A 20,397-nucleotide genomic window follows, 5' to 3' on the forward strand; every position below is an offset into this window, starting at 1 on the left:
AGCCACATATCTGACTTGCTATTGATTAAAAGAAGAGAATTATATATATTTATGTACTACTGGGCCATACTTGGTCATACTTGGAGATGAAAACTTCTACGTTCACAGCTTTTGAAAGTACCATTATTTTATGCTTGTAACTAATCTATCCCAGGTGATGATACAGTGAGACAGTGAGGTCATGGAATGTCCTAAGCATGATGAAGCAGTTAGTTAATGTGTTCCATGTAGCATCACTAATCTTCCAGAAAAAGTTCCCATGAGAAAGAACCGTATAGTATTACAACAGGCACCTGCAATCTCCGCAAGGCAAACAATCTTACATGAAACAGCATTTGGGAACGGTCTGGTCAAGTCCATGTGTCAGAGGTGGAAAAATGTTATTAAGCAATTTACCTAAACTCTCAAAATGTCCTAGTTTGCACTGCAAAATTGTGGATTTAATAATGTTTTCCTGTCAGTGTTTAATAACTCACTCCATCAAAATGTAGCTTAATGTGTAATCAAACAAAATAACTAAATTAGTTGAGTCCAAGAAGCCAAAATTGAGTCATACAAATGACTCAAAGTATTGCCTGACGTTATGAGAATAAAATAACATTGTGTTCCATTTCAAAATTGACATATCCAACAGTGCGTTTGTTTCATTTGTGATTTAATGTGTACAATGCAGCAGCTCTCCATAGTTCGGATCCAGGCGTGCTGTCGTCACAGACATTGTTTCCACATTACTCTTCACAATTCTCTGATTTTCTCATCTTCGATTTACATCCCACTCTGCCTCTCTTTCTGCATTATGCACATTTAACATCAGAGCATTTTCCATTCAGAAGCATTTGTCCTTGTTTGACATCCTTGCTATTTATGGGACTTTATTGGGATTTTCAATAGGTCATGGTTTAATTGATTCATTCTATGTAAACAAATGTGGAAAAGTGGAACAGCATGGACAGGAATTTTGGGATAAACCATAGAAAGGGCATTGGTTCAGGTAAGTTGTTATGTTGTGTAAAATATTATTAAAATGTATCTTTGACATGTATGTAATTAAGGGGAGGAAGAAGAAGAGTATTGTCCCTCTGGTACTTTAAGTTAACATATACTGTAACGTGACATTTATGACAATTTTAGTGCTTAATACAGTAATCCCTCGCCACTTTGCGGTTCAAGTTTCGCGGTTCAAGTTTCACGGTTCAAGTTTCGCGGCCTCAGTGCATCGCTGATTTTTCAAAAATATTCATCGAAAAATAAAAATAAAAACGGTTTCCCAGGATGCCAGACAAAGAGAGAAACTCTCTCAGAGGCTTTGTACATACCCAAGGACAATCAGACAAGGCACATGATTGGTTCCCGGCACGAGATCTGAGCTGATTGGCTGCGCATTATCGCATCCTCTCCCAGCTTCTTCACTTGTATCTCGCCACTCTCGTTCACGCTGTCAACTGTGTCTCGCGTATTGTGTTCGAAATTAACTTTTTGTTAAGCCCTTAGAATGCCTCCTAAGCACCGTGCCCCTGCGAAAGATTCCTCTAGTGAGCCCAAGAGGAAGAGGAAGATGATGACCATCAGTGAAAATGTCAAACTTAGGGCAAATCCTACTTCGTGGATTTTCACCTATCGCGAGGGGTTCCAGTCCCCATTAACCGCGATAAACGAGGGATCACTGAACCTGTTCTTGGCTGACAGAAGTGGATCCTGCTGTGAAGGAACAGGTGTGCATGAGTTCCTATAAAAGTAGCTGGGCAGTGTATACATATGTTATAGTTAGAAGCTAATTTGATACATACCAAGAAAAGAAAGAGGATAAGGGTCCAGAGAAGAAGTGTTCTGCTGGCCTCAATGTCTTTGGACCATCATGGTAAAGGCAGTTTGGTAAAGATGGTGACAGGAACCTGTTAAGAACCTCCTACTTGTCCTTCCTGGGGATGAATATACACTTTTGTACAGTAAGTGAGGACCCTGGGACAGTAACAAAACAGTAAGTGAGGTTCTAAGGAAACTCAATGTCAGCAAGAGTTCAGTTTATGAAAAGAATCTGAGTTAGGGATTGTATTCACTTTCAAATGTTGACCTTCTTGTAAAGTGATCTGTGGAAACCTAAACCCAAGTTGACCCAACCCATTTTGCCATCATGGCAATATATAAATTACCCCTCTGCAGTAGATATTTATCATTGTTGCAGATAAAACCTGTCATGAACCAGCAAATGTCAACAATTTGACCCCTGGGTCACTGCAACAGCAGTCATTAGTGTCTAACAAACACAGGAGGGGTAACATGCAGCCTAGAGGGATGCCTGTGCTTTTATAAACAAGTGGTTAGCGATTTTAGGCCCTGGTCCAAATGGAGTCCTTGGAGTCCTCAGTTTTCTGTTATCTAAGTCCACAAGGCCGTAGGGTGTCTATTTTTGTTTTCATAAACCGTAAGTGAAGCCGTCTATTAAAGCAGACCGTGCGGTTGTCACTTAGAAAATAGCACTGCTTTGCCATTATTTGTAAGGAACAGGTTTGTGTACAGCAAAGCAAGAAGGATGCAGTAATATTAAAAGATAAATGTTTGTTGTTTATTTAAATTGTTGTCCAGCAGCCATACTCAATAGCTTAGAAATACTGTAAAAAGCTGCAAAAAATAAACAAACAAATACATTAATTAATTAATTAATTTACTTGGTCAATTTTTTTTCCTTTCTCTTTTTTATTCAGATTGATTTGTCTATGTAATTCTTTTGTTTCTGAAAACAAGTCTAAAATGCTTAGTCTTATGGGCAACTTGTCCGCTATCCATATCCATCATTAATATGTACTACTCAGTGTACACACATAATTGATCCCACATGGCTGTGGGTATCTTGGAAAGTAGCATATTCCTTTTAACTGTAATTTACATGGAAATAAGCTCTCGGTATGGCACAGAAATAAATGCCAAATCCACTTAAGGCATAATCCAAAGCCAGTCCTCTGTGTCGTCTTATGAGAATTCGGAGCTCCAAAAGTGCCATAAACCCATAACAAGGAAAACATCATAAAGCACAAGATCACTGTTTCAAACATTATAACGAATTAATTACACAGTTAGGCCCTTGTCAACAGATTCTTATATTTATACAGTCAATTTATAGACAGTGGATAAGTTCCCATTACCTTCCAGTTTCATTAAATCATTTTAATTCTCATTTTAATTTAATTGAGTTCATTTTATTTGTGTAGCACTTTTAACAATAAACATTGTCACAAAGCAGATTTATAGAAATATTTAAATTCAGGATATAAATGAGTTTTTGTCTCTTTATGAAAGAAATATTGAACATGTATTTGTGATACAGATATAAGAAGAATGTTTTGAAGACTTTATTAAAAGTGTTAGGGAAAGTGATAACTTTGAAGTATTTGTAATATATTTGTTGTCCCCATTAAAAGGGTCACCTTTCTTTGTCATTTTTTTTTTGTTTTCTCTTGACCATTTCCTTTTGAATTTCTTCTCACATTTTCTAACCCCTTAGATTCTTTTAACTTGCCCTGTCTTCTCCCACCATCATGTACATAGTTAGATCATTTATGTAAGAAAGAGACAGAGGACAGAATACATTTATCATAGAAGACTATTTGTTGCCTTTGCATTATATGCTAATTATACAGTAAAATGTTACAAATTGTTACCTAGTGCTGTATCCTTTCCTTTTCATGGGTTAGTTGGGAGACAAAGGTCTTTAGTGCTTTGCTGCAAATCAATGTATACGTTCATTCATTCATTCATTCATTCATTCATTCATTCATTCATTCATTCATCCATTTATAATCTTTAACCTGGTTAGGATCATGATGCTCATGATCACGATCACGATCCCCGAACTAATATCCTAACCACACTATTTCACATTCAAGCACAAATATTCTCAATCTACGCCGTTTTGGGATATTTTGGTGTCAACCCAAAGTACACACAAAATAGCTTAATTGTCTTTTGTTTTTTACAAAAATAATGTACAAAAATAACAGTCAGATTATATTAAACAGACAAACTTTGTAGGCCTGATTCGATGCTTGAGGTTGTTGAGACCAAAAATTCACCCACGAAGAAACAACAACAAAAAATTTGTTTTGTAACTTACTCCATGTTTGGAGTTTATCCAACGAACTTTTCATCCGTCTGAAATTCACTATCCATGAATTTTTTACTTGTCTCCAGTAACAATACAACAGAAACAATACAACGTTGCTCCATTCCTCTCGCTGTAGTAACAAGGGAGCCTCCAGAAGAAAAAACCTGAGTATTTACAACATTTTAAGTTAACTAACTTCAGATTTTTCACATCACAACTGCTCCGTTAGCCCACTAGCATCTCGCTTTGTGCTTCTCTCCCTTTTTTGGCACATGCTCTCTCTCTCTCTCTCTCTCTCTCTCTCTCTCTCTCTCTCTCTCACTCTCTCATTGTCCCCACAGCATCTGGTTGTAAGAGAAAATAATAGATGAAAATAAGCAAAACCCTGCTTAATCAAATCAATTTTTCTAGAAAATGTCTGAAAATACTCTGAAAGTAACAGTTTAGAAACTAAACAAAACTTGACATTTTAAAAATATATATTTTAACCTTGTTTAACCATTAACTACTTATTTATTTATTACAACCTATGCTTTTTTTAACTGGCATACATATGCTTCCTGGAAAAGGCATAACAAAGCTGCCTGCACCTTCTGCACAAAATTTTCAACACTGTTTTCCTACCTTCATCCTTCTGATCCATGTGGTTTTACGAAAAACCTGTACAGTACGTTGTCGTGAGCCTTTTTGTTCGCAAGCCTGATAACGGTGTGACAAATCACTGTGACCTTTTATTAGAAACCAGTATTTGCTCCTGAGGAGTTTGGTTTAATGAAAACCACCCCTGAGCTGTACTTTCTTCAAAGGTCCAACTGTACTATCAGGAGGCCTACTCAGGAGTTTCTAAGAACTTAAGAGCAAAGGGCAACAGGAAGAAGTGGCAGGGATTTGAGGAAAGCCAGAGCATGTTGTTCATTGTACCATATAATATCTCTGCCTTCTTAGAAGACCAAGATCTAACTGCATTCCTGTCATTCCGGTGTTAGTGTAAACTTGACTACTGACTGTTTTCACCACTTCTGCAGGATTATGGGTAAACATTTGGGAAGAGGTATGGTAGAGAGATTAACACTACTGGCCAATTAAAAGTTAAGTTGCCATTCCTAAACAAATAATTTACTGCCTTATTTAACATTAACTTCTAATCAACTTCATTAATAAACTTAAGTATCACTTTATTTTATCACTTACTTTGTGATTGAAATAATAAGGTCACCAGTACAAGCAGCTGAAATGAGGTTGAAATGAAGGTTTACTCTTCTTGATACGGTAAAGGAGCCCAATCAAAGAGAACCACAATGTGGAACTGAAGCTCATTTGTATTAAGAGGCGTAAGCTGAGGTGTTTCTGGCACATTAAAAGGATATTCCCTTGTCAGCCATCGGTGGAGCTGTTTGAGGTTAAACAAAGACCATGGACAGACACTGGACCCAATGGAGGTAAATCTCACAAATGTCTTCGAAACAACAAGGGAATCTTTTAGATAGAACCAGAATTTATGAGTGAGGATAAAGAAGACCATTTCTCAGCCTTAAAAAGAAAAAGGAAATGAGTGATAGTATTGGTCCACATATTGGTCCACGACATGCTATATATGTTGATTATTTAGCATATTCTATTTATTATTAGAAAAGACATCAGTGTCAGTATAAAAGTGTTTACATATTGTGTCGATTTATCGTTGCAGAATCTGTAGACATGTTAGTTCATAGGAAAATGTGGAAATGAAAATCAAAGAAAACCAAGATCAGAATATTAATGAAATAATAGGAGGTAAAATGAGAACTAGACAAACTGAACTACTGGCATAACTAGTACGAAGTATAACAAACTAGGCATTGCTAAGATGTCTGTTATGGTGAAAATGTAAGCACATGGTAAAGTGCATGTCCTCCCAGCGACACCAAAGGCAGGCCCGGTCTTTGGTCTATTTAAAGAGTTCGTGATTGGATTTGCTGATAGGACGCAGGTGTCAGTAATCAGTGGAGACAGGGCGTTGGGTGCATGCTGCCAGGAACACATTTGTGATACATATGGAGTATTCAAAGCTTCCATTCACTTCACTCACTTTTTCCATAACCGCTTTAGGTGAGGTGGGAATACACGCTGGTTGGGACACCATGTACATACATATTTACACCTTTTATCCTTGTCCTTCCACTTACTGGCAATTATTTGGGAGATGTTAGGAAACTGGAGAACCTGGATGAAATCCACAAGAACAGTGGGTGATAATGTGAAATTCAGATAGACAGTCACCCAACTCAGGAGCCAGGAACTGTTAGGCGGCAACACTACCCACTGCGTCACCGAACCACCTTCAAAGCTTCCAGTATTTGTTTGAATGTTGGCCTGAATCCTCTTCATTGTCATAAAGCAGTGATGAATTGGCTACGTTCCTGAAGGGAGCCGTGATAGCCATACTGGATGCTCTTACATAAGTTGGCTGTTCTAAAAGGGGAAAGGAACACAAACATGTTGGTTCAAAACACACATCAGTATTTGAGACCATCCAAGAATGCTAGGCTTATTTCATCCTAAAACTATTGCAAAACAGTTGTGTGTGTGTGTGTGTGTAATAAATTGAAACATAACTACAACACAAGGCAGTAATGGCATAACATTCTTTCCTTTTGGCACAAAAGCGAGGCATTAAGAAGATTAGCTGTAGTGTTATGTTCGAAATTTATAGAATGATCCGGAACTTAGTGCCAATCATGTGCTTACTGGACTAAACCCTACAGAGCAACATGGTCACATTATAGGCAGCAGGGACAGGGATTTACTGATCATTTATGGCTGACTATAATTGAAGTTTACAATCAGGGAGGTGAAGGTTTTGAAAGTCCACAGATGGTTTTGATAAAACTGAGAATATTTTTCATGTTTCCAAAACATCATTTCCTCAATAGCTGTTGTTTTATGATTTAAATTATTAAAAGTAATGTTTTAAATATATTTTTATAAAGGCTTTTCTAGAACACCTGCTACAAATGGGCAGAAGTGTACTTTTGAGCGGTCATTAATGCACTGTGCAAACTGAACTGCTAAGAATTCTGTTTTGGAATAGTACCTTTTTAGAAGAACCACATATAATATGGTAAATAGTAATTATGCTACAAATTTATGAATGATTTTATATAAATATATAGACCAGGGCTCTCATGTTTTGAAGACAGGCAAGCGTGACATATCCAGACCGTCCACCCCCCACCCCACATCACCCCCATCCCCACCCCAACCCTTTTGTTGTGTTTGCTAAGGATCACTGACCGTGTTTGTTGCCTTTTTGGACTACTTTATCGTTAGTAATGATGCTCCCATATAAAAGAGTTCGGCTCAAGCCCAGCCATTTTTAGGGTCATGATTGAGGACATTGTCCCGTCCATAGATCGAAAATACCCTCTCTAATGAATATGTTTTTTTTTTCATTGGTTGTTGCGTTAAATCTTACCCAGATAGTGCTATTTTCTGATTGGCTATTGTGTAGCCTCTTTTTTTGATTGGCTGATAAGTGTCAGGCTCGACTAAGAACTCCAGGGAAGGCGCACTTGATTCCTGCCCGGTTCCATAGAGACAGCGGTGCGGACTGATACATTTTGGGCGCTGCGGCTTATTAAATATATGATAAATAGTCAAAATGTTTTTCTGCGTGAGAAATACGATGTGTGGCGGGAGAACGTGACAAAAGACCCAAATGCGTGACTGTCACTCTCAATGCGTGACACTTGACAGCCCTGATTATAGACATTATTGTGTCTCTAATTGACAGGCAAGACAGTAATACCACTCGCAGCCTGTACTATCACTGGGATTCAAATCTACAATCTCCTGGCAATAAGAACAGTGTGAAAAGTTTCTGCTGTGCCACACTAGCCGATTTGTAATAACTTTATACCGTCTTTTTAAAATTTCTAGTTTTGAAATAACACCAACAATGTTGAATTAGCTCTTATGGGGCTCAAATCTATAACTGAATAAACACTGTTAATAATTGATCAGTCTATTTAGCTACTCAAATGTGGTTTCATGTCATATTCACAAACAAACAAATAATTCATATTTAAAAATTTGTATGAAATGGTAATCATTTGAAGGTTAAAGTCACTTTCATGCTTTTTGTTTGTTTAAACTCCATTTAACTTTATTTGGATAACCTTCATTCGAATAGCATCACACTCACCTCACTTTGCATTCCGGTACTTTTTTTTTTTCAAAAGATCAAATTCATTCAACATTCATTCATCTGCGTGTGTAAATTCAGCCTCAAGCACTCGATCTCTTTGTTGCACCATTACTGGGTAAAAGTGCTAATTTAACTGTTAGATATAGCTTGGCTTCTTCTTGCTTGCTTTAAATGATGAATCTGTGGTAAGAGAACAGCTGGAAGACACTAAGCACTGGGTGTTGGTTTACTTAAAGAGGGGAGGCCATGTAATTTTAGATTTTGATCGTTACAGTGAGGTTGTTTGGGTTTAAAAGACGTTTTCATGCAAGTTCACAAGGGAATGTTTAAGGTTAAACCCGAACAGGGTGGGGTGTGTCCTAAATATGACTTTCTCTCTTTTAGCTGGATGAGTTCCATGTGTCTAACTGATTTACTGCCTTTACTTGTTTTGCTCTAATGTTAAAATGGCTACATGTTCTACATGGCGCTTTAACACCTTTTTGCTTATATGAAATGCAGCAATCAGTTATTTGCTCAGTTATATTTACACTAGCTGGAATTCAAAGCTGTCAGATGCATTTAAAATTATTACCTGCTTTTGGCTATACATCTCAGAATAAGACGTGAATCTGACTCAAATTTACTGCCCGAAGTCTTTTCCGTTCTTTAGTAGCAGACTCTGCCAAGGTCTTATCAGCCAAATGAGGTGAGATTGAATGCAATCAGACCATATAGCTAGTATTATGGTTGTTCCTTTTACATACAAGATAATGAAGTTCAATCTTGGCTTCATTTTTAATATTTATGTTAACATCACTATTGCTTTTCATAATAATTTAGTCTATAATAAGTTAAACCATATCATATTTTATGTAATCACTGATTTAGAACTAGTTGAAATGTGATACAACAGACAATAATCCAGCTATGCACTTACAAGGCTAAAGGGATTTCAGCAAATGGATGTAATAGGGAAGAACCCACATTTTATCTTCTGCTACAAAGATTTTGGGAGGTCCAATGGACAGAACATGATATCATAGTCCACAATAAAATCTAGAGTGAGTATGCCAACATGAAAAGCAATAACATTAGTGATAAAATGGGAAACACAATACACAACCAGTATCAGTTTTTTTTTATCAGTTATGTGCAGAAAACATGTTTCACAGAAATGCAAAGCTTTCATTGCTTTGCTTAAGATGTTTTATGGAAAACAATCAGCAGTGCATTGCTTTGGTAAGAATAAAGAGAATGTGACCCATCATTAAAAGCAATCTACACTGCACCACTGCATTGCATTTCATGGTTTCCATTTCAATATTCATTTATGAGCAATAATAACAGTAAAAGAATTAGCTGAATATAAGAATTAAATATTGTCTTTGAGCCAGCATTGCATTGCATGGTGAAGTGTGTTGCAGTTGTGGCACACTAAAATGCAATGACTGTTCAATCACAGCCTTAATCTTAACTCGTATGAGTATTCACCATCATTGATATGATTCCTCTAAATTTAGTTCTTGTGCAAGTTACCATCAGAAGTCACATTTGAATGGCATCCTCCTATGTGCAATTTTAATATGGAAAGACTCAGAGATTGTTATAGGACAGACATAGACAAAAAAAAGTCTGGGACAAAGTTCTGGATAAATATTAGAGTGTGATTCTAAAAAATATGCAAACTTTGAACATCCAACAGAGAAGCATTCAATCTAATAAAAAAAAATTGGAAAGAAAATGATAAACCTCTGTCTAGATAAGGCCTTCCAACTTACTGGAGGAATAGAGGAACAACCAAGGGGTGAAGAGTAACTTTGTAGGAGACGGAGATATCCACAGCTCAGATTTGTGAAGCTGTTCACATAACCATAACGTGAACACTCCACAAAGCTGGGTTTTATGGAAGGGTGGTGAGTCATATGAAATTCCATTTTGAAATTGCCAGAAAAAAGTAGATTGGAGACTCAGCGAACATGTGGGAAAAGGTTCTCTGGTCTGATGGCACCAAAACGGTTTGGCCTTTGAACAGAGTGCAATGTTTAGTGGAAATCCAACACTGCTCATCTCCCTGAGAACATGATTCCCACAGTGAAGCATATTGGTGGTAGAATGATTTTAAACATTATCCTGTTCTCTTGGTTACTCCTCTGACTAATGCCCTTCAAACCAAGTCTTTTGCTTTTGATGGATAACCTCCTCTATGTAGTGGAGTGGTACCCATTTTTAATAGTAGATTTAATGGTGTTCTGTGGGATGTTATATATTTATAATTATTGAATAAAAGGATGTTTATTTGTTTTGATTCCATCATGGTCTTCATAATGTTGTTCACTAGCAACAGGTATGAATTCCTACATAATCATAACTTTTCCATTTTTAAATCATTTTACAGGGCACAGTGGCTTAGTGGTTAGCACGTTCGCCTCACACCTCCAGGGTTGGGGTTTCGAATCCCACCTCCGCCTTGTGTGTGTGGAGTTTGCATGTTCTCCCCGTGCCTCGGGGGTTTCCTCCGGGTACTCCGGTTTCCTCCCCTGGTCCAAAGACATGCATGGTAGGTTGATTGGTATCTCTGGAAAATTGTCCGTAGTGTGTGATTGCGTGAGTGAATGAGAGTGTGTGTGTGTGCCCTGCGATGGGTTGGCACTTCGTAAAGGGTGTATCCTGCCTTGATGCCCGATGATGCCTGAGATAGGCACAGGCTCCCCGTGACCCGAGTTGTTCGGATAAGCGGTAGAAAATAAAAAAATGAAAAAATGTTACAAACTATATTGAAGATACGATTGTGTAGTGTTACGAGTTACGTCCTGATTTTATTTTTCTCAACTGTTCAACTCATTTTATATTTTAACAGAAAAGAGCTGGATGCACCTATACAGTCCAATTTGCTGTTTACAAGTCACAGGGTTCATTAACTTTCCATACCGCAGGCTAGTATGTGTGATGGAGCACAGTCCACCCCTTTGGCTTAGATGACCAAGCATAAACTGAACATTGTAAAAAACATTTCTTTGTAAAAGTAAAGTCAAATGGTTTATTTACATCTATAGTCATCTGGAAACAATAATATCTCTAGCCAAGAAAATTCTATGCAAATAAAGCCTGTGAGTTCTTTGGCGCAACATGAGAGACTCGGTGTCCTAACAAATGATTAATAGTTTTGCTTACCAAGCCTCTGTTTTTTTAGTTTCATACAACGAAGGATTTCCTGATGTTTTTAGTGTTTTTAATGCTGATATATCCTGTATTAAATGTTTCTTTGTTTCCCCGTTTGTTTTTTATGAGAAGTGCCCTTAAAAATAATTATATTGTCCTTGCTTACTCTTCTCTCCTGTCATTCAGTCAGAATTTGTTTAGTGCCTCCTGATTGTCTTGTGCTCCATTCAGAAGTAATAAATTGTGCATTACACTACTTGATTAAACACACATTAAGATGAATGGAGGATGAAAATATACACAGATGACAACATGTGTTTTGAATATGTGTGGATTGGCAACATAGCAGGAATTTTTTGGTTATTTTAATTGATGTCATTTGATATTCATCAGTTGAAAAGACCACCACAGAATCATCGATGACATGGAGGTATTTTATCAGGCCGAGCAGTTATGTTGTGTACTGCTATAGGCCCCTTTATCAAAGAAGAACATTAAATAATACGTCTAAAAAAAGAGACCTACAGTATACTAAACCATAATCCATTATGTTGGTGTACAGTAGCTATAACTCACACATTTATACCTGTGCAACAATGTCATGTCAATGACAATGACTGTCAATGACTGTCATGTCGCTGCAGTTCTGGGAATGATCCACCACCCAAATATATGGTAGAGACCAGGGAGGTTAGCTATAAGGTAGGTGCAGATACGGACAGATACATAACAAGATAATTTACCTAGGGTTTGCATTTGATTGTATTTTTATTATTATTAAAGAAAGAGTATAAACTAAAGAAACTAAGAAACTACAGTACGACACAGTTCAAAATTTGTGTTTCAAAATGTTTAAAAATAAAACATCATATTAAAGATAAAAACTCAAAAAAATAGGGATACAATATTTTAAAATATTGGTAAATATCGTTTAAGCAGCACATCTGATTCTTTCCTCTAAACAAATCCGACTTCAAGCACATTTTTAAAAAAATCCAAGTTTATGATCTGTAATGTTTTGGCCAGAATAAAGTGGCTAATTAAGACAAATGAATGAATGAATGAATGAATGAATGAATGAATGAATGAATGAATGAATGAATGAATGAATATGCTGTTAAATATATCTACATTCATTTATTTATAATATTGACTTTTTATTTTCTACATGAATTAGGATTGTGTTATTGTGATCTTTCTGGTTGTTAATTTTTCATTTCATGCTCCTTGTTGGTCTGATCGAGATGGAAACGAGTAGTATATTTTCCACAGCTTTTTGATGTTTGTACAGCAGGCTTACATTAATTCATTCTTCATCTTGATTTATGATGTTCTTGAAAATCTGACTTCAAGGACACTTACTTGTAGACAACCTAGCATTAATTCTTATAATTAGATAGCTGGTTTGAGAAGGAATTTCCATAACATCTCTGTTCATCTTTTTTATGCTTAAATCTCCCTGCATTCCTTTTTCATTTTGGGTATTTGTTTTATTACATATAGATTTTAGAACTGACAGTCTGTATAAGGCATTGATAATATTCTTTAAATCTTGGATCAGTGCAGCTCTGCTGTTTATATGAGTATTGATACAGTTAAAGGATACTGTATATACCCAACCCACATCCCCCAAAAAACATCTCTATTCTCCTTCAAGATTTTTTTTTTCCCCTTGGTAATAAAATTTCAGGCTTTGTGGACTGATGTGGCCAAAGCTTTTCTGTCTCAACCCACAATCTGCAGAGAGAGATGTGATCCACGGAAAAACCCCAAACGCAAGCTTGCAAACTGACACAGCTGAAAGACATTTAATCAACATTTAATGGCTTTTAATGGCTGAGGGGTAGCATGTGCCGAATCTATAAACACAAATATGCATATTAATGACAGTTTATTTGGGATGTTTATTGATCATATGACATTGTGTCTTATTCTGAATCGTATTTACTGTAAAATGTTGAGATGTTTTTAGGCTCACCTTTGTATGTAACTGCAGGTGAGAGCTAAGATCAAAACTTTTACATGGTTTCTCTCTAGCTTTGTCTAAGACGCATTCTGTTCTTGTTATTGCTATGCACAAATGGTAAACAAGTCTTATTGAATATTTATTGAGCTAAAATGGGTTCAGTTTCATATAGTACTTGTTTAAAAAAGGTCCACATAATCAATTAACCAGATTGATTTGGTTATGACTATAAATAATAAACAATAAGTAGTTCACAATTCAATTTAAGTTCAGTTCTATTCAATTCAATTTTAATTGTCTCACTTAATTTACAAATCCACTCTTTACGTCTATTTAAATGCACTCACTAGATTTTGGAGACTTTTGAGCATTCAGCCACCAGAGCATTAGTGAGGTCAGGATCTGATATCAGGCAAGGTCAATATTCATCCCAAAGGTGTTCAGTGAGGTTTAGGTCATGGCTCTGTTCAGGACACTCAAGTTCTCCTTGGCAAACCCTGCCTTCATGGGTTCACTTTGTGCACAGGGTGTTTTGTCATGCTGGAACAGATTTGTGTATTTTAGTTCCAGTGAAGCAACAGTTTGAGGAAGATCCGCATATGGGTGTAATGGTAAGAGGTCCAAAAAATGACTAATACATTCTTTACACATTTGCCTTTAAACAGTCTGTTTTAACAATCTTATTTATTTTTTTTTAATGTTTTTGGCTTACTAATTAGATTAAAAATGTTAGCTAAAACTCAGTGAACACTCTTCCTTTTCAAGGTAGCTTTCCTACAGTACCTTTCCTGGAAGTCGTGGCCTAATGATTAGAGAGTTTGACTCCTAACCCTAAGGTTGTGGGTTCGAGTGTCGGGCCGGCAATACCACTACTGAGGTGCCCCTGAGCAAGGCACCGAACCCCCCCAACTGCTCCCCGGGTGCCGCAGCATAAATAGCTGCCCATTGCTCGGGGTGTGTGTTCACGGTGTGTGTGTGTGTTCACTGCTGTGTGTGTTCACGGTGTGTGTGTGTTCACTACTTTGGATGGGTTAAATGCAGAGAACGAATTCTGAGTATGGGTCACCATACTTAGCTGTATGTCACGTCACTTCACTTCACTATTGTCTAACACAGTGGCATCAGATAACTGCAAGAGACCGAAAACTACAGAACAGCTTATGTTTAGAGAATTACTACCATTTATTATCTAGAAGTTGATTAGAATTTCTGTAGTATTTTTTCAAGTACTTGGTATGGTCCATTGTAATACTGTGCTTGGCTGAATCTCCATCTAGACCATGATCTACCAGCTGATGACTCCTTCCATATACTTAAGTCCTTCTACAACATGTTTTGGTTTCCAACTGTGGGTTCACAAACCCCTAGGGAATTGTGGTGGCATCGCAGATGTTTTGTGAGACCAGCAATGTTAAGCATTTGAAATATAGCACTTTTCTCTGCCTTACGTGATTTGACTTATAATGGTTCAATTTTGCCAAAATGTTAACACATTCATTAATCATGTAGCTTTCTTGTTAGTTTCAATGTAGTTACTAAATAATAAGCAAAAATTACTAAGGGAGTCCAATGATGTAGGGTAATGTCAGTCCAGTCTCTGTGTATTGAGTGTGATGGCTTGGGGGAAGAAACTATTACACAGTCCTATTGTGAGGGCCTGGGTGCTTCTGTGCCTTTTATCCAGACAGCAGGAAGGTGAAGATTTTGTGTGAGAGGTGCATGGGGTCATCTACATTGCTCATAGTTTTGCGGATGCAACATGTGGTGTAACCCATTGCATTTACATTTACATTTACAGCATTTGGCAGATGCCCTTATATAGTGCGACGTACATAATTGCTTAAATCTCTAGCATTGAATGCATTAATACTGGCTCACTAGGTTACATACTTAAGATACCATGAGTTTAAAACATTTGTTCAAAGTTACAATGAAAAAGTGTCAAAGGTTGTGTTTTTTTTTTTATCATAACTTCAAGCACATTATACTGATTTTTTTCTTTTCAGCCAAGAGGCCAGCAACCCACGAACTCCCTTGCAACATCTCTGTAAAGCAGGAAGTGGAAGGTCCTCAGCATACTAGGGAGTATACAGCACATTGTCGCCTGGAGACATACCAGATCACTCACTTATCGGTCACTTACTATACATCTCTAATTAAGTGCTGCAATTTGAATGCAGTGCCACTGGCTGTCCTCATTTTACTGTATACAACTTCGAGATTTACAAATTTAACTGCTTGTGTACAGCTTGATAAATGAGACTAAGTAAAAAAAAATAAAAATAAAAAAGAACATATTATAAAGTGAAAAGAATCATGGCACAATAACATGGGATTTATTGATAGGTTTGTTTTGATTTGAACTTGAGAAGAACAGAAAACAATTTGGTTTGAAACAGCTGACAAAAATGGTTGGGAACCCATGCGGAGGAGCACCAGAGCCACCCAGCTGTTGGCAGATGATAGCGTCAAGCTGTGTGTTTCTTCAGTGCCACTTTAACTCCTAATATGGATAGTATTCATTCTATCATGTACACCAATCTCTCTCTCTCTCTCTCTCTCTCTCTCTCTCTCTCTCTCTCTCTCTCTCTCTCTCTCTCTCTCTCTCTCTCTCTCTCTCTCTCTCTCTCTCTCTCTCTCTCTCTGTATTCTGTGGACACTGACCAATTTCACCTACCCTGTTATTCTCAGTAGTCTTGTTAAAGTGTAACATTATCCTCATCCTTCTTTCCCTGACCTGCCTGACACTAATCTTTCTTTACTAAGCTTTTTCCAGAGCAGACTGAGTGAGTAAACTAGATTTAAGATGTAAAACAACACCATTCATAAAAACACATAGAACTTCAAATCTCTAAGTAAGCCCTGGCTTACTTTAGTTATCTCCTGTAGTGAAGCAGTGAACATCAGCATATGTGTATGTGTGGATTATTTGCTATCTTGGACCTTTACTGAACACTGTACATGTTTTCCCTTGTTTCCTGTAAAGAAAAAGTAAAGGGAAATGGGAATAAATACAAACACATTTAAATATATCTAATATTAATCTTGAATTTTTGTATTGTATTAATCATTAAATTAACTTTTTGTTTTATGTTAATGTTCTGTAAAGCTGCTTTGAGACAATTGTCCATTGTTAAAAGCACTGTACAAATAAATTTGAATTTGAATTTAATATTGCACATCAATGGTCATTTTTTTCTACATAATATCTTTTTTTTTTTTAATCTTTATTGATTAATGACCAAAGGAAATCTTCGAATAATTACCAATGAAGATTTGTAAGAATTTTGAGCAGACGTGTAAAAAAAAAAGCACACATCTTGCACACATAGTTATCAAGCATGGCTTTGACGCATGATGTTATTATCATGGTGTTATGGATACCACACACTAGAGTACAACTAAAAATGAAACAGGACAGAACATGCTGTTGTTGATGGAAAAGAACAACTTGCAATAAACCATGGTGTTTAAGTGGCTGTTGTTTTACATAATGTTCTTTTTGTGGTATTAGTTGAAATGTATATTAGTAGTACACTGGAAAGCTGTCAGTTCTCTGTTATTATGTCATGCATTATTACAATACTACGGCTACTCACGAAATTCAATAGAAAGTCCAAAGTCATACTCTATGATGTCGGATTTGGCACTTGATGTAACATTAATATGTTGAACAACATGAACAAGAAATCTTACCTTCGTAGTTTTGACAAACATTTTCTTTCAAAATTTTAGCATGTTACAAAACACTGCACAAGTTTTATATTCTTTAGTAAACCACATAGACAGTAAAACCAAGCCTAGTGCCGTTAATACAGGTTGATGATTATAGAGACTCCATAGTAAATTATTATATCTGCTTCATTTAACAAACTGCCAATGCTAACATGTTATTATGGGAATATACAAAGCAGAAACAGAATTACAAAAACTATGTGACAAACCGTAGTCTAATTGTAAATGGAGTGTACTTTTCCTAAACACATCTTTGGCATAAGCCATGGTCATAAACACTCGCAGAACAGAAAATAATTATAGTACCAGTCAGCCATGAACCAAGAAGCTCATTGAAACCATGCCTGGTAAATGAAAAACACTGCTGATGTTTTAGTATTTCCACTAAGATTTTCATCATGGCCATCTAGGCAGAATGTATGCACACTTTTGCAAGCACCAAACATCAAAAATAGTACCTTGAAACAATTTGACCCGAATTGTGTATTTAAACTAATTTCCCTAAATACATGTATTGCATCAAAACCATTTTTTGTAGACCACCTTCCATTTGCAGGCCACCTTTGTTGTGGAACTTCTGAGGCATCCATATCTTATTATTTTGCACAATAATTCAGAACCAGATGTAGACATGTTTGGATGTTGTGTATGGTACAGTACACCAGTTTTTGGCTTTGTGTTGTTTTCCTTTTCTTGTGGACCACACATGTAAAATTTCAAAGTGAGGTTGTGACTCTGTGCCGAGGGATTTTCCTGCAGGTCAGCCATGTTGCTGGGCCAAAAGAAAACATAAATCTGGAAAACCCAAGAACAGAGTAGAAGCCAGAGAAACTGAGTTGGACTTTGTGGTGCCTGCTGAATTGTTTCAGTTTGTGTTGAGGTTACTTTATTGGATGGGAATAATTCTCCTTTTGGGTTTGTGAGTTTATTTTTCTAAAGCCTCCCTCCAGGTAAAGCTTCATGTGTGTGCCATCATAAACCACATGGCAAAGAAGCGTATTCTCCGCATACACTTTTAAAACCTTTTACAATGTAATTTATATATGCACAGTCAAATCAAAGAACCCAATGGGAAATTCCTCATCAGAATAGCACATAATATAAAGAATACAAGAAAGAAAAGTTTTAAATAAAGGAAATTACCATATCAAGTGTTTTTGGGGGAACGGTGAGGCATTTCCTATATATGTGAGTCATACCTTTCCACCAATTAAGTAATCAAGTGAGTCAAGTGAACTCGTAAGACTTCCGGCTCCTTTGCGTCAAGCCTTCTTCCCCTGTGCATGGTGCAATTTTCCAAATCAAATTGTACCAAATATTGCCATTAGGAACCCAGGATTACTGGACCAGAGATTTGAACTTCATTAGTAAGCTTTTATGCTCCATGTGCTTTATAAAGAGATAGGGTTACAATAAAAGTGAGACAAAATGACACAAAAATGTCATCAGGGTTTGGCCACCCAAAGGGTACCCACATGTAGCACTCTTTGTTAAATGCCCTGGTTCACTTTCAATAAAGAATAGAAACACACTCTCAATGTTCACCATATTTTAATGTTTACCATTGCTCTATCTCTGCTAACTGCTCCAGTGGCTGGAGGTTATATATATATTGGGTACAGATCAATAGTTTGTGGTGTTACATAGACAAAATTTGAACTCTCTTGAGGACGGCCAAACTGAATTTGGTATATGGAGGTGTACAGTACTTGTTACCCAAAATGTAATGTGTTATGTGTTCCTTCTTTAGCATATTGTTATTTCTCTCATGTAGTAGAATATGGTGGTCTTAACTGGTTGGGAGTATAGACTACTTCTGCATCTGATCTTTTAGTCCAACCTTTGAGTGGTTATTCTTTTGTCGTTTGACAGAGCTCTTTCCACTTTTTGTACAGTAACCCTTAAAATCTAGGAGGATTAAAAGATATATGTCTTACAGATAATGGTGAAAGAGGAAATATGGCACAAACCAAGAAGAGTGAGCTTGTATTTCCTCTTTATTCCCCCTAGTGATCCTCTGCCGTGCCTCCACACACCACCACCAACACCCACCCTTCTATCCTGTCTTCCCTGGCAAACACATTGGCCATTTTCCCTTGTTTCACATTCAGGATATGAGTAACATGGCAGGGAAATAAAGAAAGAAAGGGATGTTATGAGGAAGAAGTGAGGCAAAAAATTGGGGTAAAGAGCACCACTAACCCTACCCTTCATCTTCCCGAGGTAGCCCACAGATGAGATCACCGATGTAAATGACTTACCTGACTTGAAGCTATGACTTATCTGGTTTGTAACGCTAGCACTATACGTTTAGCCTCTAAAACTAGATACAGGTTTGAAAATGTGTTCCGTGAGGATCTATATTTTACATGGGTCTTGTTTTCAACAGTCTTTTCGCATGCATTGGGTAGCATTGCTGCCGCACAGCAAGTTGGAACCTGAACTTGGGTTACAGTTTATGTGTTGTTCCTGGTTTCAGATTGGGTATTTACACTGGACTAGCATCCCATTTAGGGTGTTTTTCTGTCACACATCCAGTGTCCCTGGATCCATTCTGACCCTCACTTGGATAAAGAGGTCACTGAAGATGAGTGAATGAATGGTTCACAGAGAATATCTGCAGTTTATTGATATCAGTTTAAAGATATCAAACACAGATTACTGTTAGTGCTAGCAATAAAAAGCACTCAGGAAGTATGATAGCATGTGAAAAGCAAAGAAAATCGCAGATACGGTTGAGAGAAAGAAATCCAGCATCTGCTCTAGCTGTATTTTTTCCAATATTTCAATCCAATCTTGAGTAAGTTTGCTGATATAAAACATTTTTGGCAACTGATATTACAGTGCTTTTGGTGGATAAGTAATACTTCCAATCCAATAATGTTCCACTACACATAATGTTCAGGCTTAACACTGTTTTTTTGTTTTTTTTTTTGGCCCAATGGCTATATATACCCTAATGAAGTCTCAATGCCTTATAAGGCATGGGATAGGGAGCAAAGAGTGGCTGCATTCTATGGCTTGAAATTCGGTCCACATGATCTTTCTCTCACTTTCCATCACTCCCTCCCTTCCTCTTTCCTTCCAGTCAAGGAGTAGCCTTTGAACAGTCTCAGTTCCTGATTCATGGGAATGCTGAAGGAAACTAAATGGAAAATGATACAGAGAAAGCACATTGTGTCCCACAAAGGGACCCTTAAAAGTCATGAAATTGTGATGTGAGTTTTTCCCAGCACATGGCATATAATCTATTGTTCTTGGTGTAAGAAA

General features: G+C 37.0%; 1 long non-coding RNA gene across 1 annotated transcript in view; it reads left to right on the forward strand.

The window, feature by feature from the left end:
- Positions 1-16,399, forward strand: part of LOC125140290 — a 34,033-nt gene extending 17,634 nt beyond the window's left edge. The window contains exon 3 of the long non-coding RNA XR_007139580.1: positions 15,399-16,399. This is a non-coding gene — a long non-coding RNA (uncharacterized LOC125140290). The remainder of the gene's footprint in view (positions 1-15,398) is intronic.
- The last annotated feature ends 3,998 nt before the right edge of the window (positions 16,400-20,397 follow it).

The sequence above is a fragment of the Tachysurus fulvidraco genome, chromosome 26 (genome assembly GCF_022655615.1).
Source record: "Tachysurus fulvidraco isolate hzauxx_2018 chromosome 26, HZAU_PFXX_2.0, whole genome shotgun sequence".
Taxonomy (NCBI): Eukaryota; Metazoa; Chordata; class Actinopteri; order Siluriformes; family Bagridae; genus Tachysurus; species Tachysurus fulvidraco.